At 47.0% G+C, this 12,842-nt stretch overlaps 1 protein-coding gene and 1 long non-coding RNA gene across 3 annotated transcripts in view; both read right to left on the bottom strand.

Moving 5' to 3' along the window:
* LOC115323735 (gastrula zinc finger protein XlCGF49.1-like) overlaps positions 1 to 12,842 on the bottom strand; it is a 351,702-nt gene that overhangs the window by 61,586 nt on the left and 277,274 nt on the right. The gene's annotated exons all lie outside the window — the stretch shown is intronic.
* On the bottom strand, positions 3,324 to 12,109 carry LOC115320910. 2 transcript variants are annotated; one of them, XR_005715544.2, is made up of 4 exons: positions 12,039 to 12,109; positions 8,723 to 8,847; positions 5,799 to 5,960; positions 3,324 to 3,379 (listed from the first exon to the last, which is right to left on the bottom strand). It is a non-coding gene; the product is annotated as an uncharacterized LOC115320910 (long non-coding RNA). The 2 variants fall into 2 exon arrangements; XR_005715545.3 differs by having other exon boundaries at positions 5,799 to 5,942.

Raw genomic sequence — 12,842 nt, 5'->3', positions numbered from 1 at the left:
TGCCCAACTGGCAGATGCTGTCATGGACGTCTCGACTCCAACGTCCACACAGGTCGCCGTTCTTCAAGATCAGCGGCCACACCTCTCGGAAGCGGCGCCTTGCGATACACCTTGCACGCTCGAAGACATACGAGAGGAGTTCCATCGGGAGATGCAAAACCTCTCAGTGCGGATATCAGCCATCGCAACCCGCTACTTCACCACACAAGCGGCGCCTTTCAACTCGTCCTCGCCACGGGTCACCGGCCGCAACCCGGGCGAAACCACCGGAGACTAGGCTTTGCTGGTACCACCGAACCTTCGGAGAAGACGCCCGCAACTGCGTCTTCCCCTGCTCAGCCTCGGGAAATGCGTCAACCCACCACTAGAGGCGGCGAGTGGTGCCGGTAACCACCCTAGCCGCTTGTTCTTTATAACTGATCGTGACTCTGGTTTCCGTTTCCTTGTCGACACCGGTGCAGAGGTAAGCGTCTTACCCAGCTCTGGTGTCGCAAAAAGATCCAAGCAAACGCCTTCCATACTACAAGCCGCAAATAAGACGCCCATCGCCACTTACGGCGAACAGACCATGACTCTTAACATCGGGCTACGAAGAGTTCTCCGATGGATCTTTTTAGTTGCGGACGTCTCGTATCCGATTCTAGGCGCCGATTTTCTTCGCCATTACAGCCTAATGGTTGATATGCAGCGCAAACGACTAATAGATGCTACAACAAATCTGGTAGTGCAGGGGATCGCGTGCACCACTCCCATCATTGAATGTGTGGGATGCTTGACCCCTCAGTCTCCCTACCAAAAGCTACTTCAAGAATTTCCAAGCTTAACCCGCCCAAGCAATTTCCAACGTCCCGTTAAACACGATATCACCCACCACATTGTGACGACTGGACCACCCACCCATGCGCGTGCACGACGACTGGCACCAGATCGTCTGAAAGTAGCCCGCCAGGAGTTCGAGCACATGCTCGAGATGGGAATCATTCGCCCGTCCTCAAGTCCCTGGGCGTCACCACTCCATATGGTGCCGAAAAAAGAGCCTGGAGACTGGAGGCCCTGCGGCGACTACCGGGCACTCAACAACGCTACAGTCCCCGACCGTTACCCGTTACCGTACATAGCGGACTTTACAAGCTCCCTGCATGGCGCAACAATATAATCAAAGATAGACTTGGTGAAAGCCTATCACCAAATACCTGTCGAACCGTCCGACATCCCAAAGACTGCAATTATTACGCCGTTTGGTTTGTATGAATATCTGCGCATGCCGTTCGGCCTCCGGAACGCAGCGCAGACGTTCCAACGATTTGTCAACCATGTCACCCAAGGACTTGCTTTCTGTTACGCCTACGTTGACGACCTGCTCGTTTCTAGCTCCAGTGAAGAGCAACACCTCGAACATCTTAGGCTTCTCTTTGAACGCCTAGAGGAATACGGCTTGATCGTCAACAACGCTAAATGCGAGTTTGGCGTAACGGAATTAACTTTCCTCGGTCACCAAGTGGATCAACGCGGAGTTCGTCCGCTCCCTGAAAAAGTAGAAGTTGTTCGAAACTTTCCACGCCCCTCAACAGTTCGGCAACTTCGGGAGTTCTTGGGATTGATTAACTTCTATCGCCGCTTCATTCCGAATTGCGCCTCAACCTTGCTGCCTCTTACGGACTTTCTGAAAGGTGCCAAGCGTGACTCCACACCACTTACGTGGTCCGAAACAGCCTTCCATGCATTTTCTTGCATTAAACATCATCTGGCCAACGCGGCTCTTCTCACCCATCCACAGAACAATGCACCCATCAACATCATGGTAGACGCATCAAACGCCGCGATAGGCGCAGTTCTGCAACAAAATTTTCATAATGCATGGAAACCAATCTCTTTCTTTTCAAGGAAACTCACGCCAACAGAGTGTCGGCATAGCACGTTTGGCCGCGAGCTTCTCGCAATCCACCAAGCTATCAAACACTTCCGGCATTTCTTGGACGGTCGAGATTTCTACGTGCTTACCGACCACAAGCCACTCCCCAGGCAGCACAAAAATATTGGACCAATAACGGACAAATATCGGTCAAAGTTTTAGGAAATAACGGTCCAATAATGATTTGCACCCCGGCTCCAGATCGGTCCAATAACTTGAACCGATCACGGGGAAAGTTTTGAAACCGATATCGCCAACCGTTTTGTGACCGATGTCGTCAACCGTTTTTCAGCCGTCTTTCGAAACCGTTTTACAGCAGTCTTTCAAAATGTTTTGTGGCCGTTATCGTTGAACCATTTTGGGATTTAAATGTCTTCTTGAAATACGTAAGAATGCGAATGACGTACTACGACATCAAATGTGAAACTCTTTATTTTCAATGGAAACGGATGCTTCATTTTAGTGGGAATCGGAGATGTCTGACCATCTTCGACTTGGACAAGGGGTATGGGAGCACTGCAAAAAAATTTCACTCAATTTTATGGGTAAAAGTTGCGGGTTCCATAGTGCCAGCATGGTTTCCCGTAATCTAGAAACCGAACAGTCTGTTAAAAACAAGGCATATAATTTTGTAAAATGATGGAACGTCTATATTCCACTTAACAGACAGTTATCCGTTTTCCCATTTTATTGGTAAAAGTTGCGGGTTTTATATTGCCGGCAAGATTTCCCGTAATCTAGAAACTGGACAGTCTGTAAAAACAAGGCACATAATTTCGTAAAATGACGGAATGTCTGTAGCTCACTACGGAGGGCTATTTGTAGGAATTATGAAAGCTGTCGGCACTAAATAATGAAGCACTATACCTTTCGGCAGTTACGAGCCATCCATACCACCCGCACCTCTGATACATCAGGCGACTCCCCTGGAAGGGCTATACCTTTGCCAGGGGTGTCACCTGACGTATCGGAGGTGCAGGATTGGTGCGGATGGCTCGTAGCTATGGGCTTCAAGAAGACAGAAAGGTCTAGTGCTCTGTTATTTAGTGCAAACAGCTTCCATGTTCAAGCAAGCCGAAGTCACATGAAACTTTTGAGGTATGGATTGGTATGGAGAGTTCATAGGCTCTGTCATTCAATATACTAACTTGTATAATTTTTTATCCTTACACAAAACAACAAGAGTTCAACAAGAAAAAGAGCACACAACCTCTACTACTCATTGCCAGGATTTTGTTTGTGTGAGATCAGCTGTTCGTAGAGATGACAGCTGAACAAACGAACCAATTAAGAAGTTTTGCCACAATGCCTTTATTGGAAGAAGGCATGCCTTGCTTTAAATTGGGAGAAATTTTACATTACAGTTGTCCTTGCGCTCGCCATCTAGATGCCCCTCCATGCTTGTGCTTATAGTTGTCCTTCAATTGGAGACCTCTTCGATATCTTCATGGTGCATATAAGAGCAGCCTGAAATAAAGAGCAGAAGAGGATTCGAAATCAATACACAATCACAACAAGCTGTATATGGCATACATGGTTAACATCAGCAAGCAACGTGTTTACTACCTAGCCCAGCTCCCCACCTTTCTACTGCACATGATATATAAAACAAACCTCCCATAAATTGAACCAAAGTAAAAATTCGCATTGATTTGAATACCCAACACAACAAGTGCTTGAGAAATAAAACTAGCAAATTAAAATTTGCATAACCATTCAGTGATATTAAGCACAATAAAGTGAGCCATATCTCCTTTAGAGTATACAGTAGGCTCGCGATAATTCAAACTCGGAGATTTAATACCTCTGGTTAAGTCAAACAAATTTCAAAACTTGGGCTGTCCCGCTACGTTTTCAATGTATTCATAAGCCGCTTAATTTGAACGACGTTTTCGTGTAATTCATACTTTTTGTTCTCGCGGCCCCGTTGAGCGCACTTCTTTCCGAGCACCGGCGCACTGCGGAGAAGCAGCACCTGTGAAGCTTGCTTTCACAGGCTTTGTTTTCCTGTGGTGCACTGGTGCTCAGTAAAAAGCACACTCTACAGGGCTAAAGCAGAGCAGAGCCGTACATATAGATCTTGGTATATGAAAGGAGCAAGCAGAGCCAAGGCCTGCATCAGACGCAGATAGAGGGTTCGATAATCTCTCTTGGCCAACCAGAAGCTGAAAATAATCCCCTAGCTATGGTAGCGAGAAACGGTTTTGATAAATGCCTAAGAGTTAATTGTAGTAACTCTCCACGGTTGAAAATATGGTGCACGCACTGTTTCGATTATGGTTATGCAACTAGATGTAGGAAACTAATGTTCCGCTTGATTTCTGTTTTGCTCAAATGGAGCCTGACCACTTCGACGCCTGGTGTACGGATTACGTCAATCGTTCAGCTGGTTGCGCACGTTTTTTATATTTTCTATATCTTCCACCGTGATTTTGCATGACCACGATCAAAACATCACTGCACCCCAGTCACCGAGAGTTACTCCGACAAGCTCATTAATTTTGTTTCTCACAACCACTGCCAGGATATTATGCGCGGCTGCTGGTTGGCCACATACGAATTTGTGAAAATGCTCTGGAACACGCCCAGCCCACCTTAAGCGAAAGGCGCCTCCTCATTTGCCTTCCATACATCCAAATGAATGGTTAAACTATTTCTATATACGTCTCTGAAGCAGAGGACACATGAGCGGCAAAAACAGGCGCCGCGCGGCAGTTTCCATGTCAATTTGCAAGGATGCTGTGATGTGGCGGCATGGCTTTATATCGCAGTGTTCACGCAAGTTGCTATAGAAACTGCAGCACAATGCCCGTTTCCATTACTCATGGGTCCTTGCTTAACAGTCCCTAATAGACAACTTTTTTTCTGGTTGAACAAACTTAATTCTAACATTTTTGAGGGTCGAATAAACTTGTGTCATAAATTTTACCAATGTTTCATGAATGGCATACCAGCTTATGATTAATGGGCCTGTGCAGAGGAAATCATGAAATATGTTTAGTATGTGTAGCCATCCATATAGAAAATCATCATTTATCTTGCAACATATTTAGATGAACTTATGATAATTTGAGCTTTTGATAATTCATGCAAAATTCGTGGCTTTCTGGAGTTTGAAATAATGAGAGTCTACTGTATGTCACATTTAAATTAATGGTTTAGCTGCTTGGGCTTAATTGTATCTGAACCTTTTCCTTTGGCAGTGCATTAAATGCAAAATAGTACAGCAATGTATAGGCTCTAGTTTGTGCACTGGCACAGGCTTGTGCAAATAAGTCAAACTAGCATTAAAGGGAGCTTGAAGCACTTTGCAAGAAATCTGAGTTAGGAGCAGACTTACAGTGCATTTTGGCTCGTTAATTCAGTAATCGCACTAAACTTGGGCAAAAGTCAACGTAAACTGCATTTATTTTGAATATGTGCAGCAATTATAGCAGGGCATGCACTGAGCCTTTCTTCCACATGTAACCTGTCCAAAGCTTCGTGACATCATCGTTGGCATCCCCAAGTCAGCCTATTGGCAAGCAAGGGTTGTCGGACCCTGCTAATGTATGCACTTTTGGTAGTCTTTATCTCCGTTCTTTCGCTCTGCTTTGCTCGGTGTGCCGCAATGAGCGGGGCAACGCCGACATTTTAATTAACGACTACGACGCTGCTACTAGCAAGATTAACAGAAAACTTTGACTTGACTCGGGATCTCTTTGGCTGGGTCTTTGGTGGCTTATGAACTGGGAAGCGCAGTTTGTGGATAAGCATCCCAGCGTGTCCTTACTTGGCAACATGTCCCGCTTAGCATATCCAGTTCAATTCTAGCAGCCAAACACGGTATCCTGGCAACAGCGGTTAGACCAAGGAGTAATTCAAAGGTAGTCTAGATTGTGTTTACCGTTTATGAATATCCAGGCACGCCTGTCAATTAGCCCATCCAGAGGCTTTCGGAGATGGTCACGAGAGCCAGCAGGTTGTCTTGGGCAGCTCACTGTCAGCCACTCTGTACCTCTGTGCACAGTGCCACCTTCATGAGCTCCCACTGAAGAAAAGAAACAATCTGAAAATTGTAATGACTGCAATGAGAACCAATCAGAACATCCCAGCAGCAGATTATACAGCATGGTGTCTGGAATGCACCTCTGCGTTCTAGCATTCTATACCACCCACTCATTAAAGGTGGTCTCTAAGTGACAGCATTAAATGACGCCACAGTAGCCGGCATGTCCTGCTGTCGGATGAGACAACCCTGGCGGTTGGTTGTACAACTTCTGACAAAAAATATGAGCTAAAGGCAAACGTCATTGCTCTCGACATATCCAAAATCCTGGCTGCTAAAGCTTCTGTGGACTGTCAAGCTGAGGGATATTCTCTTCCCCGCAGCAGAAACTACCTCAATAGCCATGATGTTCACAGCCTGTAAAAAAATCCCATGGAAAGTCCATTCAGGAGCAAATGGGTAGCTCTAGAGACAACCTGTCGCACTATGAAACCATTCCACAAATCTGCCATAAGCAGCACTGCCATAAGCAGCAGCACTTCATTTAGAGTACAGAAGTTTGTGAGATGAAATTGTATCTCTGGGATTCTCCCAAGACTATAGTTTCCAAGCAGAGATTGACATTGGCAAGCTGGCTGAGTTCCTGAGTAGGAAGGTTTATGTGTCACACCACACGTGTCTTCTGCTGACATTCAGACAAAGGAAGGCTGAATATCTCTGATCGATGGTGATTATGGTGGAAATCTTCAGGCCTTTGCAATTGCAAACTTCTTCAACATTACCATTTTTCCAGTTCAGACACCCTGCACGAGGTTGAGTTGGGTACCAATGGTCATTAACAGCTGCACGAGTGACCTGCACACATATGTGGTAACTACTGGGTGTATCAAGGAGTGGCCAGGCTCTTTAAATTGACCGGAAAATTCGGTTTCGTAACCTATCGCGTTATGACTTGTGCAGCGTTGCCCACAGATGGTGCACTTTTTTGTAAAATTTGCAAAGAGCAAACTTACCTGAGGAAAAAGTAAAGAAAGAAAAAGGCTTAGCTCCTATGGAAATGCGGCGAAGGCAAAGGTTTTCAAACAATACGGCACCATTTCGCACGGGAGACAAGAGATGGCGCAAGCGGCCACAATGCCAACGAACGAGCATACGGCACCGAAAGCTGGCGTCTTTAGCAGACAATCTTTTCAACTCAAAAGTAGAGTGCATTCCGCAGGCGGCGACAGTCCCAGAAACAAAAACAGGCACGGTAACAACAAGGAACTGCAAAGCAGATGACATCGGTACTCCGAAAAAAAACAGTCAAAATATCCCAACAAACCACTTTTCTAATCGATTATGTGTCCATTCAAAATGTTTTATCAGTAAGGATAATAAAATAATGCATTGGCAACTGATATTAGAAAAGCTCGTGCCACTTTTGAGTCGAAAAGATTGTCTGCTAAAGACGCCAGCTTTCGGCGCCGTATGCTCGTACGTTGGCGCAGTTGGCGTCGTGACCCCTTGCGCCATCTTTTGTCTCTTTAGTGAAACGGCGCCATATTGTTTGAAGACCTTTGGCTTCGTAGCATTTCCATAGGAGCTAAGCCTTTTTCTTTCTTTACTTTTTCCTCAGGTAAGTTCGCTCTTTGCAATTTTTACAAAAAAAATGCACCATCCCTGAGCAACGCTGCACAAAGTTGTAGTGCGATAGGCTAAGAAACCGAATTTTGCAGTCGATTTAAAGAGCCTGGCCGCTCCTTGATACACCCAATATACAACAGCCCAATTCATCCTACTGGTCAAAGTGTTGGCCTACGTCCAAAAACATGGAACGTTGGCAGGTACCTATAGTCGGTGACCGGTCAAGAATGAAGTGAAAGCTCCTCCCAGCTCTTTCCCTTTTAGCAGAGCAAACGCTGGAAAGGAAGGCGCCTCCTCTCCAGGGTTCAGTCTGCTATAGTGGAAAAAGGTGGGAGCAGCTTCCACTTCCTTATTGACCTGTCACCGACTATAGAATGTGAGCAACCAATGTGGCTTTTATCTTATTTTGGGCTCGCTTTTGTTTTTGAATGTGTTTACCTGTGTGCCTGCATTTCTTGTTTTTTTTGGTACATATGCACGGGCGTATTTCTACCTTCACGACTGACTACATACATCCCCTCACCCCCCTGCAATAATGCCGTCGGGCAGTGCAGGATAACACGAAAGTAAAGAGATGTGAATGTGCCTGCCATGCTCGGCAATCCCAATTCAACTCCCTCAACTGCAATCCTCGTACAAAAGAGATGCCCTCTAGCAACTGCGTGGTTGACATGCCAAAACCCAAACTGAAACCGAGACCAAAAGAAGCTCAGAACTACGTGGTGCGCTAACACAGAGCCATTTGCACCTGCCTGCCTGCCTTCCCCCCCCCAGCTTTCTTTTTATTGCCACAGAAAGTGGTGTACAAGAAAAGATGGGTTGCTCTTTTGTTCTAACTCAGAAGAGTAAATTGAAGGCTTTAGTAACAGCCAATGCTAATCAAACACTCTCCAAAATGCTTCTTTGCAAAAAAAAAAAAAAAGGTCACACTTTTTTTTTTTTTTTGCATAATTAACTAGCTCTGCAAATGCAGCTATTCGTAATTCCGTGCACAGACCAAGCAAGGGACCATGAACACTTACCAACTATCGTACCTACCAAGTGCTCAACCCCCAGCTCTCTATGATAATCTCCAATTTAGAGTGGGCGTTTGTTCGGTATTTTACAGTTTGTAATGTTTTTTTTTTTTTTTGAAAATCAAAATGTGAGATAATCCAGCAGGGCGCTGTGGAAGCAGTGCAAGGGCCCTGTTTCACCTTTTACAAAGCATCCTGTCTCCAATGGCAGTAGAGGAACGGGAGGAGACCTGATGCGCCTGCAGGCCCTTGCCGTGTTGACAGCTGCCATCCGGACTGGCAGCTCATCGGCAGCTTCTAGTCACCTGCAGTTGTTTCGTCATCATACAGACTTCTTGCAACATCATGAATAAGACTCAGACTGACATTCTGGAACAAAAAAGAAACCAGAACTTGCTTCACGGATCAACAAAAGAACAAGTGCAACATGACGCTTCTCTTGTCGTCGACAGTGCAAAAACCATGACGACACCACCATTAAACTCAACCAAATAAGAAAAATTAACTTCTGCATGAAGTAATTGTATTAAGAACAGTGTGCATGTGGAGCTTAGATACCTACCGGTGCCTTAAAAGATCCCGGGAACTTCAAAACAAATTAAACACCACCTAGAAATAGCACAGCTCGCTTGATAGGCACATGCACAGCAATCAACAAGCCTTTTGACGTGTTCTGTAGTGCTGGGATAGAAATCAAGAATCAACACCGGAGATGTGGTCAAAATACTTTGGGGTAGTACAATGCGCAAGTTTATCCTGAAGCTACTGTTGATTACATTCACTTAAAGTGTTAAAGCTGGTTCACACTCTTGCAACCGACTATGACCAAGTTGAAAAAAACAGGGTGTTAAGTTGCTTACGAATAACATTGCTGCTGCGCAGCACGATCATAAGCTGTCACGAGAGACTTGAAGACTGGTTTTGTCAGACTCAGTCCTAGCAGGTAGCAACAGTGTGGACCAGCCTTTTAGACTAAAATTGTACCCAGCACTGGGTTTTGGACATGGTTCCGAAAATGCTTTAAGAGACTCCCTTCAACTTTAACAGAACCTCAAGTATTTAAAAGTTGAAGTAGGAAGCCTTCACGTTCAAAGCTGGATCTCTTTGATTTGAATGTGTCTCCACTGTACAAGCGAGAGCGCCTGGCAGGTGTGGGAGTTGGCTTGTGGCTGTCTCTATTCGCACACCGAGTGTGGATAGAGGTGGATTCTAATCCGCACTCCGAGTGTGAATAATTTTGGATTCTTATCTGCACTCCGAGTGCGGATTGTGTTGGATTCTTATCCGCACTCAAAGTGTGTGAGTAGACTCTAGTGCGAGTGCGGACTGCGTGCGGAGGCGCGGACGCTGTACGGGGGTACTAGGAGATTAGGGTACGAAGGCGTTGGCACAAAGCCGTTGAGTGTGTTGGATTTTATTTGTCTGCACTTCGCGTGTGGTGCGATTTTGTCACGCTATGAACAGAGTGGTTTAGAAGTTCTCAACTTTGTGTTGTGAATGACACTGGCTTTGAGCCTCGACGAGTTTATAAAAATATTGGTGGTTTCAGAATTATAATAATTTCAAGCAAATGTTTTTGCTTCTATTAAAGGGTGGTGCACTTGGCATAGGAAAAGGGGGGGGGGGGGGCTGCAGGAAAAGCAGTCATTTCCAGTAAACATTATCATTGGGGGGCTGCAGGAAAAGCAGTCATTTCCAGTAAACATTATCATTAAAAAAAAGAACCCCCCTTTCCTATGCCACTGCCCCCATGACCTCAGCGCAAGACTATACACGTCTTCTGAACATTTTCAACACTACTAGATGAGGGAATGCTTGAAAAGTCCCTGGCATGGGCGTACCTACCGGGGGGGGGGGGGGGGGGGGGCAAGGCATGTGTTTTGCAGCCCCCCCCCCCCCCCCCCTTAAACAGCCGCCACTGGGCAGGGCAAACACTGGTCGGCGGCGCCGAAGGGATACCAAGGGCACCACCCCCCCCGGCTCGGGGGGTGGGGTCGTTTGCCCCCTCACTCAAAAACAAGTTGGTACGCCACTGGTCCCCGGCCATTTGTTACTGTAGATTTTTTTTTTTTTTTAACAGAATGATGTGCACGCTAGCAAGTAGACGATAGATGTCATGGCTGTTTTGGGTGCGGCAGCAGCGGAAGTTTTGAACATCTGTGTGTGCACGGGGGGGGGGGGGGGGGGGGAAGCAATTGCATCTCGAAAATTGTTTGTTTGCCGCCCCCCTCTCCCTTCCAACATTACTGCCCCACCAGCTAAGCACCACACAATGTTAATGTGCTGACCATGGCAAAGCTTCCGTTTTCGGAGTGCGAAAAGGGACAGCCGTGCGAGTTTTCATTGCGAGCTGTCCACTATACAAGCGAGAGCACCTGCCAGGTGTGCGATTTTTACACTGTAACTTTCTTGAGAATTTTAATCAAATCGTATAACCTATATCTTGTAAACACTGATATGGGGAACGCTAAAAAATTGAAGAAACATCTCAGGGTTTACAAGATGTCGATAAATTACCAGCTCGCCTGCACTCTATCACTGCTTACATATAACTTCTTTCCTCAGCCATGTAAAGTACGTGTGCACCCCCGGGTTCTAGAAGTCACGAATATGACCGGGGTAAACTAAAACGCCATTAAGGCAAACAATAATAATCTTCATTAGCTACAGTAGTAGTACTCTGGGTGGCTCGCAAGGCTAGACATATATGCAGGGCCCGTAAGGGAGAAAACAACGGAAGCGACGAGCTTAACAGGGTCCTGTCAACACTTTTAAGCAACTCTAGGCCCGCGCGCCTGAACACCGACGACACGCAGACACGCAGGCCGGCGCGGGGCACACGCCGTACGCGAGCGCTACGACGACGCCCAGCTTGGAGCGTGTTCTAACAACCCGCTGAAACCCGCTAAACGCCAGCACCCCAACCGCGCCATCCCGCTGGACGCAGCTCAAAAAGCCAGCGCGCGCTGACCGAGATACGCTGTCGCAAGCGTGAGAAAGGACGAGACGACACGTCAAAGTAAAAACAATCCAATTCTTCACGCGTGTCGCCGTCCCGAACACATTCAAGGCGTTCGTCCTAACATCCGTATCCATGCGTTTGACAGCACAGCTCAGTTTAGCGCGCCTGGCACTTCCAGCGTGTCCGAAGGGCTCGCCGATAGCAACGCGAACTTTCGAAACAATCTGATCAGCGTCTCTGCAGTGCTCCGGTATCGCAGAACATTCACGGGATTCTCAAGATAGCGGCTAGCATTTACGCAAGGCTTGAACGAACAGCCTCCACAAGCGATAGCGATCGTTTCCCGAAGGCAGCCAGCATCCCTCAGAACTGCGACGCGACACGAAATCGCGGAGACTGCTCAAGCGTCGAAAAAAGTTAAATATCATCCGAATTACGGTGGCAACGTAAGCTACGGTGCTCGGAAGATCATCCAGCACATGTAGAGGATACTCTTCGGGCATGCATTATGAATATGAAATCGAGAAAACTTACCTAAACAATCATTTGACCCACGCACGTTGAAGGTTCAAACAGGCCTTTGTCTGCACGGACGGGACGGAAAAGAATCCCGACTCCAGAAGCTGCTTGTGGCTTTGGATTAGACTTTGGATCGGACAAGTATACGACTGCGGCATATAGTTTCGGTTTCGACCCAACTCTACTGTGTCGCTACCGTGGCCAGTCATTAGAGAGTTTAAGTAGATCGTTTTGGCTCTCCCGCTACGCTATACGCTAGAGCGACGACGCTACTGCGCATGCGCGCTGCTAGCGGAAACATTGCGGAGCTGCGGAGGCTAGCGGAGGCGCGCTAGCGGGCCAAAATAGCGAGGGGCGTAGCGCGGCGTGCTAGCGTGGCTCTCGCGAGAACTAGTCTTGGCGAGATAAGGGAGACCCAGCTGGACCCAGCGAGGGACGCTGTTCAAGATGGCCGCCACGCCGCGTCTACTTGGTCTGTGCGTTTCGCGATCGTGGTTCTAAGGGGTGGATTATCCCTTGCTGCTGCGAGAAGTACCCGCGACAAAGCCGTTCCACGACTGCAACAGGTAGCGATTCATGGCGGATATACTAAACGCGGCCACGGAAAGGAGAAAAAAAAAAAAAAAAAAAGAAAAAGCTTTGCAGTTTTTGGTGCTGTGAGCGAAAGGTGCAGCCCCCTGCTCGGCCGCTTTGTCGTGAAGACAAAACCGACTAAGGAAGCGGAGCGAGCAGGCGGATATTAGAGTAACTGTATAGGCTCTGCTTGCAGAGCCGGAGCATATACAGTTACTCTAGCGGATATGAGGGATTTCTGTGGCG

This window comes from Ixodes scapularis, unplaced genomic scaffold (assembly GCF_016920785.2).
Source record: "Ixodes scapularis isolate PalLabHiFi unplaced genomic scaffold, ASM1692078v2 PGA_scaffold4__175_contigs__length_147842914, whole genome shotgun sequence".
Classification (NCBI taxonomy): Eukaryota; Metazoa; Arthropoda; class Arachnida; order Ixodida; family Ixodidae; genus Ixodes; species Ixodes scapularis.
The sequence above is the reverse complement of the archived record's forward strand: the minus strand, read 5'-3'. Positions and strand labels throughout refer to the sequence as shown.